This window comes from Oratosquilla oratoria, unplaced genomic scaffold (genome assembly GCF_046742065.1).
Source record: "Oratosquilla oratoria isolate Oo_2021 unplaced genomic scaffold, ASM4674206v1 SCAFFOLD50, whole genome shotgun sequence".
Taxonomy (NCBI): Eukaryota; Metazoa; Arthropoda; class Malacostraca; order Stomatopoda; family Squillidae; genus Oratosquilla; species Oratosquilla oratoria.
Genome location: NW_027467714.1, coordinates 2402756 through 2417603, shown reverse-complemented (window position 1 = coordinate 2417603; position 14848 = coordinate 2402756). Strand labels below are relative to the sequence as shown.

At 38.2% G+C, this 14848-nt stretch overlaps 1 protein-coding gene across 11 annotated transcripts in view; it reads left to right on the top strand.

The window, feature by feature from the left end:
• LOC143023561 (uncharacterized) overlaps positions 1-14848 on the top strand; it is a 220511-nt gene that overhangs the window by 61366 nt on the left and 144297 nt on the right. The window lies entirely within an intron of this gene.

The window sequence follows — 14848 nt, the reverse complement described above, 5'->3', positions numbered from 1 at the left end:
CTCTGTCCCATCATGCAGAAAAGGAGAAGACGGGGAGAAATCCCTTCAGGCTGCGTCAAATTTTTTCTCATACATACTTCCTCACCCCCCATACCCCACCCACTCCCCTTCATGCATCACAGCCTCATCTATACACAACCCTTCTCTATTTACCCCTATCTTCTGTCCTCTCCCGTCCTTCCTCTACAGACATTCCTCTCTTTTGTAAAGCCCCTTTCACCCCATCCATCCATCTCATCCTAGGATGCCCCCTCATATTTACTCCTTCCACCTCTGCCTTCCACACTTCTTTTACTAATCTTTCTTCACTCATTCTTTCCATGTGTCCAAACCATCCTAATACTCTTTCATCAACCCTATCTCCCAGTTCCCATTCCACCCCTGTTCTCCTCCTCACCTCCTCATTTCTCACTCTATCTAGCCTAGTAACCCCTATCATACTTCTCAGACATTTCATCTCAAACACATTCAAACTCCTTCTCTCTTCCTCTCTCATGTTTCATGTTTCTGCCCCACACAATGCTGTTGGCACAATCACTCCTTCATATAACCTCCTCTTAGCATCCATTCCCAAATGTCTATTTCTCATTACACTTTTTAATCCACCAAGGCATTTACCTGCTTCTCTCAATCTACATTCTATCTCCACCCCAACCCTCCCTTTCCTGTCACATTCGCACCCAAGTATCTGAAACTATCCACTTCCTCCAGTTTCTCACCCTTAATGCTCACTTCCAGCCTACTGTCACTCTCTCCCCTTGTACATCTCATCACCTTACTTTTGCCCACATTTATCTTCAGCTTCCTTCTTTCACACACCTCAAACTCTGTCACTAACTTCCTCAATCCCTCCTCTGATCCTGCTACAAGCACAGTGTCGTCAGCAAACAACACCTGGCTCACCTCCCACTTTTCTCCATTTTCTTTAATCATCACCAACCCCTGACCAACTACCCTTGCATTCACCTCTTGCACCACCCCATCCATGTAAAGATTGAACAGCCAGGGTGATATAACACACCCCTGACGAAAGTCCCACCTTTACCTCAAACCATTCACTCTCTCCATTTCTAATCCTAACGCAAGCTCTACTACTCTCTTAAAAACTCTTGACTGTTCTTAACAGCTTTCCTCCTATCCCATATATCTGCAGTACTTCCCACAGTGCCTTCCTGTCTACCCTGTCGTAAGCCTTTTCCAGATCCATAAAAGCCTTTTCCTATAGCTTTCTCACATATCTGTCTTGCCACAAAAATCTGATCTACTTATTCCCTACCTGTCCTAAAACCACACTGTTCCTCACCAATTACTCCCTCTGTTCTTCTCCTAATCCTCTCAATCAAGACCCTCCCATAAGCCTTCCCAACTTCACTTAACAAGCTGATCCCACTGTAACTACTACACTCACACTTGTCCCCCTTTCCTTTCTAAAGCGGAACTACAGTATACAGGCACTCTTCCAGTCCTCAGGCACTCTACTTTGATTGAGAGGATTAGGATAGGAAGAGAGGGAGTAATTGGTGAGGAAGAGTGTGGGTTTAGGACAGGTAGGGTTGCATGGATCAGATTTTGTGGTAAGACAGATATGTGAGAAAGCTTTAGGAAAAGCTAAGGATGTTTTTTGGGTCTTTATGGATTTGGGAAAAGGCTTATGACAGGAAGGCACTATGGGAGATATTGCAGGTATATGGATTAAGCAGAAAGCTTTTAAGAGCAGTCAAGAATTTTTATAATAGAGCTTGTGTTAGAATCAGAAATGGAGACAGTGAGTGGTTTGAGGTAAAGGTGGGACTTTGCCAGGGATATGTTATGTCACCTTGGCCGTTCAACTTATACATGGATGGGGTGATGCGAGAGGTAAATGCAAGGGTTGTAGGTCAGGGATTGGAGATGGTTAAAGAAAATGTGCTTGTAGCTGAATCAGGGGAGGGATTGAGGAAGTTAGTGACAGAGTTTTGGAGGGTGTGCGAAAGAAGGAAGTTGAAGATAAATGTGGGTAAAAGTAAGGTGATGAGATGTACAAGGGGAGAAAGTGGCAGCAGATTGGAAGTGAGTATCAAGGGAGAGAGACTGGAGGAAGTGGATAGTTTTAGATACTTGGGTGCAAATGTGGCAGGAAAGGGAGGAGTAGGGCTGGAGGTAGAATGTAGATTGAGAGAAGCAAGTAAATGTCTTGGTGGATTAAAAAGTGTAATGAGAAATAGACATTTGGGAATGGATCCTATGTATGAGGCAGAAAAATGGAACATAAAAAAGGAAGAGAGGAGTTTGAATGTGTTTGAGATGAGGTGCCTGAGAAGTATGATAGGGGTTACTAGGCAGGATAGATTGAGAAAAAAGGTGAGGAGGAGAACGGGTGGAAAGGGAGTTGGGAGATAGGGTTGATGAAAGAGTATTGTGATGGTTTGGACATATGGAAAGAATGAGTGAAGAAGGATTAGTAAAAGAGGTGTGGAAGGCAGAGGTAGAAGGAGTGAATATGAGGGGGCATCCAAGGATGAGATAGATGAAAGGGGTAAAAGAGACTTTGGGGAAGAGGAGAATGTCTGTTGAGGAAGGATGGGAGAAGACAGAAGATAGGGTGAATGGAGAATGTGTATGAATGATGCTGGGATGCATGAAAGGGAGTGGATGGAGGATGGGGGTGAGGGACTGTGTAAAAAATAAGTTGATGTAGTCCGAAGGGATTTCTCCCTATCTCCATTTTTGCGTGAGGGGATGGAGAGAGGGGTTGCCAATTTAATGAAGCAGCCTTGCTGTGAATGTGCTGTGTCTTGCAACACTGCTTCTGACCCAGGGCAGTGGACAAGATGCAGGGTTGACCCATCATCCAGGAGGAGCCAAGATAAGAGGGAGGGAGGAAGGTGAATGGGAGTGGAGTATGTGAGGATAGAATGGATGGGATTTTTTTTTTTTTTTTTTTTTTTACCTTTCTACCTCCCTTGTATGGGGGGGGGAGCCTTTGGTATGTATCTACCTAGTTGTATTTTACGGGAAGGGGAGCTATGCTTGTGGTGTCCCGTCTTCATATCTCATTTTATCTAGACTGTTGTTAAATTCGTGTATTGTTTTTGCACACACCATTTTTCATCTAACTTGTTCCAAACATCTATTACCCTGTGGGGAAAGCTGTTCTTTTTTAGGTCTCTTCTGTAACTGTCTTTCTTGATTTTCTTTCTATGTCCTCTTGTATCTCTACTATCCCATTTTATTAGATCCTCTCTATCAATAGTTTCTATGCCTTTCATGATTCTATAAATAGTTATCAAGTCTCCTCTCTCTCTTCTTTGCTCTAATGTCTGTAGCTCAAGTTTTGCTAGTCTCTCTTCATATGATAGTTCTGAGAGTGTTGGTGCCAATTTCGTAATTGCTCTTTGTATTCTTTCAAGTTTTGTTATACATTTTTTTGTACTTGGTGACCACGTCATCGCTACATACTCCAATCTTGGTCTTATCAAAGTGACTAGTATTTTCCTCACCATTTCTTTGTCCAGGTATGTAAATGCCACTGATTGTTCTTATTAAATTATAGGTTTTTCCCAAAATCTTGTTTATATGTTTCTCAGGGGACATATTATTCATAATAATGACTCCAAGGTCCTTCTCATTTTCTACTTCTTAATTTCTTCTTCTCCCAATTTATATGATCCCACTATTCTTTTTTTGCTTTTTCCAAATTCCATTATACTACACTTCTTAATATTGAATTCCATCTCCCACTTCCTACTCCATTCCCATACTTTATTGAGATCACTCTGTAGCGACTCACTATCTTCTACAGTGTTCACTTTTTTCAACAATTTTGTATCGTCCGCAAAGAAGCTCATATAACTTTCAATTCCTTCATCCATATCATTAATATATATATAGCAAACATTACTGGGGCCAGAACTGTTCCTTGTGGAACTCCACTAATCACTTCATCCCAATTAGAATGTTTGTCTCTTATCACCACTCTCATTTTTCTTTCATGCAAGAAGTCTTCCATCCACTTCAGCAGTTTGCCCTGTATTCCTCCTGCAGTTTCTAATTTCTTTAGCAATTTTTTATGTGGCACTCTATCAAAAGCTTTTTTCAGGTCTAGAAATGCACAATCAGCCAATCCATCTCTTTCTTGTATTACATCTATTAGCCTTGAATAGAAACACATTAAGTTTGTGACACATGATCGTCCTTGTCTAAATCCAAATTGCCTTGGATTTAGTATGTTGTTTTTTTCCAGATGCCTTACCCATCTAGTTTTGATTATTCTTTCACAAATTTTAGCTATCATACTTGTAAGAGAGACTGGTCTATAGTTAGTGGGGTCTTCCTTGTTTCCCCCTTTATATAATGGTACTATATTTGCTCTTTTCCAATCTTCTGGAACTTTTCCTTCTTTCAATGAACTGCTTATTAGACTATGTATTTTGTCTGCCAGTTCATTCCTGCATTCTCTCAAAATCCAGTTTGCCATTTCATCTGGTCCATGCAATTTTCTGACATCGAGATTACTCAAGTGATTCATTATTTCATTCCTTGTTACTTCTATCTCTTTCATAGGGGGGACTTTCTCCTCCCACTCAATATCTCTGGGTTGTATGTTCTCCCTCATAAACACGGTTTAAAATGCTTATTCATAATTTCTGCCATTTCTATTTCCTCTGTGTATTCAACTCCTTTTTGCCATAGTTTCTCTAATTCTTGTTTGTTTTTGAGTTTGTTGTTTACAAATCTGTAAAATAGTTTTGGTTGATCTTTACATTTTTCTATGACATCTTTTTCATAGTTTCTCTTTTCTGCTCTGCACACTTATACATATTGATTTCTATAACTAGTATATATATTCCATTTTTCAGATCTTTTGTCTTTTTTTTCCATTTTATCCAAGCTTTGTCCCTTTTGTCTTTTAGCTCTCTACATATTTTGTTGTACCAACACTTTACATATCCTTTTTCTTGTTTTTGTCTTGGTACATACTTTTCCACTCCTTTATAAATTTTTGTCAAAATATTCCATTTCTCTTCTACTGTTTCCTCCTTGTGTATCCTTTCCCAGTCTGCTTTTTTAAAGAATTCTCTTATTTTATTTAAAAAAAAAAAAAAAAAAAAATCCATACATCCATCTTCCCATTCTATATTGTTAATTTTTTCCATGTATTTTTCTTCCTTTAGTTCCAGTTCAACCAATATGTGGTCACTTTAACTTATTGGCATCTTATATTCAATCTTGTCCACTATTTCAGGTTCTGATGTGATTATTAGGTCCAGTCTCGATGGTTCTTCCTCATTTCTATACCTAGTATTCTCTTGTATTCATTGCATCATTGTATGTTCTATAGTCATATCAAGCAGTACATTTCCCCATAGGTCGTCTCCTCCCTTCGCTGTCATCTCTTCCCAGTAGATTTCTTTACAATTAAAGTCACCCATTATACCATATTTTATGGCTTACAAGACGCACTTTTTTTCCTAAAAAATATCCTGAAAAATACTAGTGCGTCTTCCAAGACAAATGTATTGTAAGGCAACACCCAGGCTCAAGTGAGCTTGGACACTTGACCGATAGCGACCTGGATTTGTATGTTCAGTCATTACACTATGATGTTATCTTAAGTACTATTTAATTTAGCTTTTTATATGATGTAAACTCAGTACTTAGCTGTTACAAGTATTTCCAATACCATAATCCTTCCACTAATGACGAGTTCTCGGGTTTTGAGGATGATTTTTTTTTTTTTTTTTCAAAATTTATATTTTTACATGCATATTTATGAAATTTTTAGATTTGTTTTTATGAAAATAAAACCACCCTTGCACAGTGAAAAATATTTACTAACCACCAACTAGTATATCATTGCCATACAAACAAAATCGGACAAGTGATTACGTAATGTAAACAATACGTGCCGTCGCCCGCCACTAAAACATTTAAAAACTTTACCTATGGTATTTTTATTTACATATTTGTAAATCGATGGTGAGTGCTCCAACAAATTTATTATGAGAGTTGAGACAATAGAGTCTTGCAGACTCCTTGCTTCTTATGTTTTTGTGTTCAGTGGTCAGGTATATGGTGAATGTGTTCTTGTATGAAAATGACTTTTTCTTAGAAATTTCTTTCAAATATTAGGGTGCATCTTCCAAGATGCAGCATCTTGCAAGCCGTAAAATACAGTAGCTATTCTTCCTCCATCTTCCATTATCTTATTTTGTGTTATCCTTGTGTCTTCTAACATACTTTTGTGTTCTCTCTCTTCCCACGAGGCCATTTTAGGAGGCACATGATATACTACAAACTTCCTGCTCTACCCATTGCTATCCTCCACTTCCATCGTAATCATCTCTACTCTATTCTTTCAATATGTGACATTCCTCACATTTATATCCTTCTTAGTCAGGAACATAACTCCACCCCCTTGTTTTACCTCTCTGTTTCTAATCCAATAATTATATGCACTATCAGGGCTGCGGAGTCGGATGATATAGGGTCCGACACTGACTCCGACTCCTTTGATTCCTCCGACTCCGACTCCTTTGATTCCTCCGACTCCGACTCCCGACTCCTTAACTCCTTGACCCCTATTTGGAAATCTATTCTGCAGATCCATATACCAGCCTCCCACACCTATTCAGCAAGCATTTTATAAATGTTTTTCATGTATATTATTTTTTACGTGAAACATTCACTTGTATGATAAATATACTCGCATATACACTCAACCAGCTTTATATATGTATATGCACACAAGCACGTATATTCGTGTAAACATATATATATCAAATATATAATGGTATTATTTATGCTCATGGTCATCTACCAGCTTATGAGCACTTTCAAATCTGTCATGGCAGAGTTGCCACTTCAAGCTAGATATTTTCTTTTTCCTTTGTGCCCCTCCCCTCCCCCCCAAAAAGAAATCATCTGTTATTTCATTTGTCCAATCTCATAAACCTTCTATCACAATATTAGGAAAAAGTGTGACAAATCATGATGAGGAAAGGTTAATGGAGGAGCCCCTACCTAGTACTTACTGCAGAATTAATTTCACCATGTTATCATAAAAACCAGGAATCAGTTCAGGAAAGAGAGAGACAACCTTCCCCTGTGCACACTGTTCATATCTGCTGTTGTTCCTCCCCTTTTCAGTCATCACCAAATGCTATGACATATGCTCTAATGTCATTCCTATCTGGCCTCTGAGACTGGTCAAAGTTTATCTCAGGGCACTTCCTTTGACTTTTACATACATGAAGACGTACGTGCATAGTCACACTGTTCATATCTGCTGTTGTTCCTCCCCTTTTCAGTCATCATCAAATGCTATGACATATGCTCTAATGTCATTCCTATCTGGCCTCTGAGACTGGTCAAAGTTTATCTCAGGGCACTTCCTTTGACTTTTACATACATGAAGACGTACATGCATAGTGCATACGTAGTGAATATATACTATTGTCTACACTGTCATGTACGTGTGTAAATGATGGAGTTCTAGATGTTAACATAATTTGAATTAATTAGACTGTCAACAAAGGTAAAGTAGCTAGTTTAAATGATCTAAAGATACAAATCATCTCTGTCACTTGACAGTTGACAAATTATTCAGGAATTTGAATTAATAATTATATTTATTGAGTATTTATTAAAGATAGAAATACATTCCACTGGCTATTACTCCCATAGTATAGAATGAATGAAATATTAATACAAACTACATTCTGGAAACTTCTATAAATGGTACATGTCCTGTAACTAGCTATAAAACTATTCTATACTGGATGGTTATTAAATTTTCTCAACACAAACGTATCAAATTTTTTAGATTTTTTAAACTTGGAATAATGAGACCTACTGCTTTCTATTTGCACAATAGCAACAAATTATTTCACAGTGCACATCTATAGACAGTATTTTACAGCTATTGTTGTCTTGCCAATTACTGTAATGGTAAAAATTCAGACAAAGCTTTCAAGAATATAACAAAATATATGTACTGTACCTTGAATACACCTGTATTATTACGTTAATAACTAGGTTAAAAATTCAATCTATAAAAATTTCTTATAGCAAAATATTTTATATGTTCCTTGAATCTACCAGTATTATTACATTAATAACGAGGTTAAAGCTAAAATCTATACAAATTTCTTATTTGTAAACATTAAAGAAGTAGGCTTTATTCATAATTATAGAACTTATAGACTACTCAATTGAAATTTGCAAATAAAAAAATAGTACTTTGTATTTTATATAAGTAGGGTAAACTGATATCATCTTAATGTGATGAATTGGTTGGTTAGATTAGCCTATGAGAAATATAGGTTAGAGTCCTAGACTACCCTATGAATAGAGGCAGCCTATAGTCTAGGAAAAACAAATTCGACCCTACAATTTATGGTAAAAAGAAAAGTAAATGTGGATTATAAGGTTATCTTGGGATCTTATTTTTTTTTTTTTTTTTTTTTTTTTTTTTTTTAATAAAAAAAAAACGAAAAAAAATAAAAATAAAAATAAAAATAAAAATAAATAAAACTAAAAGTAATTTTTTTCATTAATTCATTAGTTTTATTTTTTATTTTCTTTATTTTTATCTATTTACTATTTTTTAAAGAACCCAATAAACAACATGTACCAAAAGAAATAGGTTTTCTCTGCATATATATATATATACATATATATATATATATATATATATATATATATATATATATATATATATATATATATATATATATATATACTGTATATACACTCTCTTCATCAAATTTTAAAAATAATACAAACTGCTAATGATTCGCTAGGTTAGCCTATCTCATAATCAGCATTTATCATACAACAGGTAGGACCTTACAATTGGCCTAGGCTACATCACTGGGAAAAGTAGGAAACTTTGGCAAAGTAATCTAAATTGTTCTTGCATCTAATGCTTATTGTTTACCAATTCCTACAAAAAGAAACATAGCCAAATCATGCAAACTGTATATCTTGTAGGTAATATTTAAGGTCCGGTAGTCACTCAATAGGCTACTATCAATAGTAGGGTTTTACAGACTATTCCGTATACCAGTATATCAATATTTGTCTTTACCAAGGTCACATTACACAATGTACAAGATTTGGCCTAAATATTTTCTTTTTACTACTATTAAGAAATTAACCCATTCACCTCATGGCAGCCGGATTTTTTTCAATATCTCTCTGTAGTCAAGGAAGACGAACTTCTTCTGTGAGAGCTCAAAGTATACACATTCTTTAGTTTTTTGTAAAATATGACCAAAAAAAAGGACTTTGTAAAACACCTATCCATATGTATAGGTTTTCCTCAGTAGTCATGAGACACACTGAAATGCTTTCATATTCTTCATACTAGCCCTGTATATAAGAGAAATATTTATTAGTTTTTTTTTTTTTTTTTTTTTTTCAAAGTATGTCCTTTTTTTCCCTGTTCGAGCATATGGCATGACAATTGACTATTGTCATGTCATACAGGAAAAAAGAGTTTCTTATACCACTTCTTCCATCGCCTGACTGAAGGGTACGACCTGGCAAGCTGGTCGCTTCATATGCTTGGTGTATTCCGCAATACACTTGGGCTTCTGGAGCACCTTACCACGGCTCTGCACATCAACCATGCCGGATGTGTGGACTGTGCTTAGCATTTTTGTCCTTCCATTGCAAGCACAGCATTCCTGTGGCAGTTCTGGTTGACGGCGAGCAGGTGCAGATGTCATCTTCAGTCTTGACCGGTTCCTGTCCAATTAGGTCAAAGCCGGCAGGTGCTCAATTATTTTCGTCATAATGGGCGAGGTCAATGAACCCGTGACTCTGCGCTGAGCAGCCAATCCAGCGTAATTATGCACCACATGAGACTGCCCACCCGGCTTCCGTCATAATTACATCATAATTATCGACTAATCCCGGGAAAGTATCAGTTGGCATCAATTGAAGAAATTTACTTATAATGGGCAAGGTCAGTGAACCCGTGACTCTGACCTGAGCAGCCAATCCAGCGTAATTATGCACCACAGGAGACTGCCCACCCGCTTTCGTCATAATTACATCATAATTATCGACTAATCCCGGGAAAGTATCAGTTGGCATCTTCTCCCTCTCTCCTCCTCCTCTCCCTTCCTCCTCTTCTTTTCCCTTCCCCAATCCTCCTCCCATTCCCCCTTCTCTTCCTCTCCCTCCTACTCCGCCTCTCCTCATCTCTCTTTCCCTCCTCCTCCTCTCCCTCCTCCTCCTCTCCCTCCTCCCCCTCTCCCTCCTCCCCCTCTCCCTCCTCCCCCTCTCCCTCCTCCCCCTCTCCCTCCTCCCCCTCTCCCTCTCCCTCCTCACCACAGGAGGTTGCCCGCGAGGCTTACGTCATTATTGTCATAATTACATCACAATTATCGACTAATCCTGTAAAAGTATCATTTGGTATCAATTGGAGAAATTTATGTCTAACCATACACCACAGGAGGGTGACGTAGGCATTACGTCATTATTACGTCATAATTATAAACTAATCCCATGTAAGTATCAAGTACCGTCTATTTGGAAAAAACAACACAAAAACAAGTATATACGATGTTAAAAACACATGCCACTCATCGTGCGCATGATATCATGCCACCTGAGGTACGATGTTTATCTCCCCCTTGATGCCATGGAGGTAGTGATCCAATTCACTCATGGCATGTTTTGATGTCAGCTGATTTTGTGTCCAACCATCCCTTGACACCACATCATGTCATCCGAGGTGAATGGGTTAAAAGAGGAAGGGAAGTTGATTCAAGTAGTGAAGAAAAGGTAAGAGGCAAAGATGAAGAGATGATAATGGAAGAGGAAGCGATAAGGGGAAGATGGGCAGAATATTTTAGGGAACTATTGAATGTAGAGGAGGATAGGGAGGGAATGGTGAAAGCAGTGGGAGGCGCAAAGAAAATGACAGTGATGGGTGAGGAAAATGAGGGAAAAATAAGAAAAGATGAGGTGGAAGTAGCGATTAAAATGATGAGAGCAGGTAAGGTACCTGGGTTAGATGGGTCTTCTTCCTGTTGTCTTATTTCAGATATGACGTTCCCAACTCTTACTCTAAAAACACAATTTGCTAAAAAAAGATTGATGAAAAAGGCCATTTCTCCTCAAATGCCAATAGCATGTACAGCCTTAAGAATACCATGCTTCCATGTGGTATCATATGCTTTCTCTAAGTCAAAGAAAACACTGATATGATGTTGCTTAGAGACAAAGGCTTTACAAATAGAAGATTCCAGCCGAAGTAAGGCATCTGCAGTGGAGTGCATGCAACGGAAACCACATTGAATATCAGATATGATGTGGTTTCGTTCAAGATACCAGACTAGTCGTGCATTGACCATTTTTTCTAAAATTTTGCACATGCAGCATGTGAGGGCAATAGGATGGTAATTTGATGGAATTGAACCATCTTTATTAGGCTTAAGAAAAGGTAAAATAAGACCCATTTCCCAAACACTGGGAAACGAATGTTCAAACCACATCCTATTAAGAAGTGCAAGAATAAAACCTTTAGTTACAGGAGATGTATGTTTCAACATGGCATATGTAATGTCATCAGGACTTGGAGAATTATCACTGCAGGAGTTCAAAGCTGAAGCATATTCCTTTTCAGTGAAAGGGAGGTTATAGGATTCTTCATGAGGAGCAATGAAGTCAAGATTACGTTGTTGTTCTCTCATTTGGTATTGATATCCAGGAGAGCTGTTGTCTGGTTTAGATATATTAGCAAAATTATTTGCTAAGGCATTACTGACATCTTTAGGATCTCAAGGTGGATGAAGATGATGTGAATGAATTGCTACAGTCACATGATAAGTCACTCAGCAATGAAAATCTGATGGGGTTGGAACAAGAATGAGCTTTCCATGGCTATGATGATGATGAGCCCAAGCAAGACCTTGACATCAAAACACTTCATGTGGTGTTCTCTGGCCTAGATGCAATCATCGAAAAAATAAAGGAAAGGTACTCAAACCCAGCACAAAGTGGAACAGTTGCCTAGAATGTGGAGCAAACCTTCAAGGTTTACAGAGATACATTTTTTTTTTTACCTCGAATGTATCTCTGTAAACCTTGAAGGTTTGCTCCACATTCTAGGCAACTGTTCCACTTTGTGCTGGGTTTGAGTACCTTTCCTTTATTTTTTCGATGATTGCATCTAGGCCAGAGAACACCACATGAAGTGTTTTGATGTCAAGGTCTTGCTTGGGCTCATCATCATCATAGCCATGGAAAGCTCATTCTTGTTCCAACCCCATCAGATTTTCATTGCTGAGTGACTTATCATGTGACTGTAGCAATTCATTCACATCATCTTCATCCACCTTGAGATCCTAAAGATGTCAGTAATGCCTTAGCAAATAATTTTGCTAATATATCTAAACCAGACAACAGCTCTCCTGGATATCAATACCAAATGAGAGAACAACAACGTAATCTTGACTTCATTGCTCCTCATGAAGAATCCTATAACCTCCCTTTCACTGAAAAGGAATATGCTTCAGCTTTGAACTCCTGCAGTGATAATTCTCCAAGTCCTGATGACATTACATATGCCATGTTGAAACATACATCTCCTGTAACTAAAGGTTTTATTCTTGCACTTCTTAATAGGATGTGGTTTGAACATTCGTTTCCCAGTGTTTGGGAAATGGGTCTTATTTTACCTTTTCTTAAGCCTAATAAAGATGGTTCAATTCCATCAAATTACCATCCTATTGCCCTCACATGCTGCATGTGCAAAATTTTAGAAAAAATGGTCAATGCACGACTAGTCTGGTATCTTGAACGAAACCACATCATATCTGATATTCAATGTGGTTTCCGTTGCATGCACTCCACTGCAGATGCCTTACTTCGGCTGGAATCTTCTATTTGTAAAGCCTTTGTCTCTAAGCAACATCATATCAGTGTTTTCTTTGACTTAGAGAAAGCATATGATACCACATGGAAGCATGGTATTCTTAAGGCTGTACATGCTATTGGCATTTGAGGAGAAATGGCCTTTTTCATCAATCTTTTTTTAGCAAATTGTGTTTTTAGAGTAAGAGTTGGGAACGTCATATCTGAAATAAGACAACAGGAAGAAGGTGTACCTCGGGTGTGTTCTTGAGAGTGTCACTCTCTTTAGTTTAACTATAAATGGGGTGACATCTGTGATTCCTCCTGATATACTTGCCACCCTTTTTGTAGATGACCTCTCCATTTCATTTAGAGCTAGTAACATGGCAATAGCTGAAAGAAAACTACAACTCTGCATCAACAAAATAGTTTCATGGGCCGATAATAATTGTTTTAAATTTTCACCCAGCAAAACTGTTGTCGTACATTTCTGCCGACTAAGAAGTCTGCACCCTGACCCTACTGTTTGGTTAAAGGATGACCAGATTCCTTGTGTTGATGAAACCAGGTTTTTAGGACTTATTTTTGATAAGCACCTTTCTTGGGTACCCTACCTGAAAACCCTGAGGACATGATGTCTAGAGACAATGCAAATTTTAAAAGTTTTAGCACATACCTCATGGGGCGCTGACCGCAGAACAATTTTGCGGTTACATCATTCCCTTATTTTATCGAAACTATCGTATGGATGCGAGTTTTACTTATCGACCACTTCATCCAGACTGAAAATTTTAGATACGGTACACCACGGTGGAGTTCGTTTGGCCACAGGTGCTTTCAAGTCTTCCCCAATACCAAGCTTATTAGTTGATGCAGGGGAAATGTCGTTAGATCTTATTCGCCAGACCTCATCTATTAGATACTGGCATAGATTGCAGAGGCTTCCCAACTCTCTCGCTTTTAGAACAGCTCAAGCATATTTTAACAGCACTTGTTTCAACAATCACCCCAGACTTCCAAAGCCTTTTGAATACCGGATAAAAAGGATTTTAGAGGACATGAATCTTCCCAAGATTCCCATCCTTCCTTTTAAATATTCGGTTGTTTCCCCATGGAGACTGCCCACAGTGTCTTTCTGTAAATATTTTAATGATTGTAAGCATAATTTTAAGGATTATGAACTATGCAATGCTTTTTTAGAACATTCTTTTAATCACCAACCCTCTGTGTTTGTTTTTACTGATGGCTCCAAAACTAGCGCTGGCGTTGGTTTTGGAATATTCTCAAATGATTTTAATCGTAAGGGTACCTTGCCTGATACAACATCTAATTTCACTGCCAAACTGACAGGAATACTGTCCGCTGTGGAGATTATATCCTCCATGAAAAGCAGAGCCAAATGTTTTACAATTTTTAGTGACTCAAAGAGTGTCTTGCAGTCTCTAGAACAATTCGACTCAAGGCACCCAATAGTTTTAAAGATCTTAGAATGGCTTTTTTTAATCGAGCGTCGAGGTAATGAAATAAACTTCTGCTGGGTTCCAGCACATGTCGGAGTACCAGGAAATGAACAGGCCGATAAATTGGCCAAGGAAGCTGCTCTCTCACCCTTACCTCGCTTACGGCCTATACCTTATGAAGATTATATCCCTCTAATCAAAGCCGAGATCTTATCTCTTTGGCAGTTCCAATGGGATCTTGAGGCTGGTAACAAGATGAGAGAGATTACTGATACTATTCATCCTTGGTCATCTACATTACTGAACAGAAAATAGGAAGTAACCCTTTGCCGGTTGAGGATTGGTCACTCTAGATTGTCACATGGCTTTCTTATGGAGGGCAGTCCTCCTCCATTTTGTAATGATTGCCTTGTTCCTATAACCATTAGACACATTATGGTGGAATGCCCCAGTTATGATGGAGAAAGACAATAATATTTGTCAAAACACAGAGATGAAGGAGATCTGTCCCTTCGAAGTGTTCTGGGATGTAACTGCAA